Source organism: Lampris incognitus, chromosome 5 (genome assembly GCF_029633865.1).
Source record: "Lampris incognitus isolate fLamInc1 chromosome 5, fLamInc1.hap2, whole genome shotgun sequence".
Taxonomy (NCBI): Eukaryota; Metazoa; Chordata; class Actinopteri; order Lampriformes; family Lampridae; genus Lampris; species Lampris incognitus.
The window spans coordinates 4,087,653-4,090,152 of record NC_079215.1 but is presented as its reverse complement, the minus strand read 5'-3'; the positions used below and the strand labels follow the sequence as shown (position 1 = coordinate 4,090,152).

Sequence of the window (2,500 nt, the reverse complement as noted above, 5' to 3'; positions counted from 1 at the left end):
AGCGTCTGGTGTGCTGGTGTAGTGTTGTTTGTCTGTCACGTCTCACTCTCAACCTTCACCGCTGGCTAGCAGAAATGCTAACAGGAGAGCCAAGCACGTAAGTCTCTCCCTGCCAGTGCGTAGCCTCTCCAACAGCAAGCCCTATGTAGCGCCCCCTCTTGGCGACATACAGTAACTGGGTACACCTTGGACCCTGGCTGAACTACAAGGGACTCGGAGGAGGTCTGGCCCCTAGACATGGGGTACGCAGGCCCACCGGTGTGTGGATATTCCCTGATGCCCATGAACCAGCCCCCAGCTATGGATTAAATAGTGCCACCTAGTGGCACTATTTAATCCATACTACTCCCGTAGCCTATTCCTAGGCTACGGGAGTAAACCCCTACACAACATCAACGTCCACAGTGCTGTTGTTTTTTGTTTTTCTTGCCCTTTTGTGTGTGTTTAAGTGGGAGAGTATGGCTGGCATCGTGCGTGGCTGCCGCTTCTCCCTCTCGTAGCCCCCCCTTCCCATCTACCCCTGTATGTTGTGTTATGTTTATCTGTTGTCTTGTTTCACCCCGTTTATTGTAAAGTGACTTTGAGTGTTAGACAAGCGCTATATAAGATTGATTTATTATTAACATTATTATTATTATAATATCAAGATAGATATCCTGATATTCCGCTCCTCATTTGTTGAGCACTTTTATCAACACCATGTATATATTTATATATATAGTAGGGGTGAAAGAAAACATTGATACACTGGAGTATCGCAATATTATCTTTTGTGATACTGTATCGACTCTCAAAACCACTATATGGCTTTTTAATTGTTTACATGTAAAGGTTTGTGACAAACATGTTGTGTTGTGTGTAAACCCACGACCGCTAGATAACAGTGTTGTAATCTGTCTTCAGCCATTTGACTCTTCCACTACAACACAACAACGTAAACTGAGACAGGAAGTAGCATAAGCACAAAGAACACGGGCCTATGAAACCACAATATATCACCTTTCTTACAGTATCACAATATATCACCTTTCTTACAGTATCACAATATATCACCTTTCTTACAATATCACAATATATCACCTTTCTTACAGTACCACAATATATCACCTTTCTTACAGTACCACAATATATCACCTTTCTTAGAGTATCACAATATATCACCTTTCTTACAGTATCACAATATATCACCTTTCTTACAGTACCACAATATATCACCTTTCTTACAGTATCACAATATATCACCTTTCTTACAATATCACAATATATCACCTTTCTTACAGTATCACAATATATCACCTTTCTTAGAGTACCACAATATATCACCTTTCTTACAGTATCACAATATATCACCTTTCTTAGAGTATCACAATATATCACCTTTCTGACAGTATCACAATGTATCACCTTTCTGACAGTATCACAATCTATCACCTTTCTCACACTATCAATATATCACCTTTCTTACAGTACCACAATATATCACCTTTCTCACAGTATCACAATATATCACCTTTCTCACAGTATCACAATATATCACCTCTCTTACAGTATCACAATAAATCACCATATATTGAATCATAACCCTGTATCGTGATACATATTGCATCACCAGATTCTCGGCAATACACAGCCCTAATATGTGTGTGTGTGTGTGTGTGTAGCTACAGACACACACACACACACACACACAAAAGGAATAAACTGTCATATACAAGCTATGAGTTCTACTATCACTTAGATTGAACACTACAGCACTCAAGTGCTCACACACACACACACACACACACATACACACACATACACACACACACACAAAACAGGTGCTTTCTCTTCCTCTCTTATTCAAAAACTCACTTATGTAAATGCAGATTTCCTCTTTTTTGCTCTCTTTCTCCTCTTTCTTGCCCTGTCTTTCCTTCTTGCTCTCTTATTCTTGCCATCCTTCCTTCTTGCTCTCTTATTCTTGCCATCCTTCTTTCTTGCTCTCTCTGTCTTTCTCCTCTTTATTGCCCTGTCCTTCTTTCTTGCTCTCTTATTCTTGCCATCCTTCTTTCTTGCTCTCTCTGTCTTTCTCCTCTTTATTGCCCTGTCCTTCTTTCTTGCTCTCTTATTCTTGCCATCCTTCTTTCTTGCTCTCTCTTTCTTGCTCTGTCTTTCTTTCTTGCTCTCTCTTTCTTGCCCTATCCTTCTTTCTTGCTGTCTCTTTCTTGCTCTGTCTTTCTTTCTTGCTCTCTCTTTCTTGCCCTGTCCTTCTTTCTTGCTGTCTCTTTCTTGCTCTGTCTTTCTTTCTTGCTCTCTCTCTCTTTCTCCTCTTTCTTGCTCTCTCTCTCTTTCTCCTCTTTCTTGCCCTGTCTTTCCTTCTTGCTCTCTCTTTCTTGCCCTGTCCTTCTTTCTTGCTCTCTTTCTTGCCCTGTCTTTCTTTCTTGCTCTCTCTCTCTTTCTCTCTTTCTTGCTCTGTCTTTCTTTCTCACCACACACACACCTTATTGTACAGGTACAC

The 2,500-nt window shown here is 40.6% G+C and overlaps 1 protein-coding gene across 1 annotated transcript in view; it reads right to left on the bottom strand.

Annotated features, from left to right (window-relative positions):
* Positions 1-2,500, bottom strand: part of LOC130112356 (slit homolog 1 protein-like) — a 218,539-nt gene that overhangs the window by 205,303 nt on the left and 10,736 nt on the right.